Genomic DNA, 773 nt, shown 5'->3' on the forward strand with positions numbered 1-773 from the left:
TTTGTGGCTTGTCAACATGCAGTTTAGCAAATTCCAGTCTGGCTTTTTTAGGATTTGTTTTCAACAATGGTGTCCTCCTTGGTCGTCTCCCATGAAGTCCACTTTGGCTCAAACAACGACGGATGGTGCGATCTGACACTGATGTACCTTGACCTTGGAGTTCACTTTTAATGTCTTTAGAGGTTGTTCTGTGCTCTTTGTTACCATTTGTATCAATCGTCTCTTCCTTTTGTCATCAATTTTCCTCCTGTTAGAGGACACACCTTGATTGAACATGTCCCCGTGGTCACATTATTTTCAGTCTTTTCTCGGGGTACCATCAGTTTTGTCCAGGCCTGTTTCATGAATTTATTTTTAAAAATAATTCTGTTGAACCATGGTTCAAAAGCAATGTCTAATTTTCATTGCTTAACTTTCATTGAATTTTTATTTACTATTACTTTTGTCAGATTCAAGTTATTTCTGTGACCATTATGGGTTTTTCTTTCATTAACCGAGGGGTACCAACAATTTTGTCCATGTGGGTATAGCTTTAGACTGCTGGGGGATTACCATGATGCACTGGGCTCCGCTCCTCTCCTCTCCTCTCCTCTCCAACTCTGTGTTTCCCCTGAGGTCCTGTGTTTGTTCTCTCTGTGGACGTCTCTGGATCTAGAGCTTCACGTCTCTGATCTGCAGCCGCTGGCCTCATCAACCCCCAAAATATTGATTGTTCTGTTTGTATTAATGCTCTCCATGTGCTTATGGAATTTAAGGAACTCGTACATATATAT

At 41.0% G+C, this 773-nt stretch overlaps 1 protein-coding gene across 1 annotated transcript in view; it reads right to left on the bottom strand.

The window, feature by feature from the left end:
* LOC103375302 (DNA-directed RNA polymerase III subunit RPC4) overlaps positions 1-773 on the bottom strand; it is a 10,338-nt gene that overhangs the window by 3,733 nt on the left and 5,832 nt on the right. The gene's annotated exons all lie outside the window — the stretch shown is intronic.

Source organism: Stegastes partitus, unplaced genomic scaffold (assembly GCF_000690725.1).
Source record: "Stegastes partitus isolate 25-593 unplaced genomic scaffold, Stegastes_partitus-1.0.2 Scaffold2539, whole genome shotgun sequence".
Classification (NCBI taxonomy): Eukaryota; Metazoa; Chordata; class Actinopteri; family Pomacentridae; genus Stegastes; species Stegastes partitus.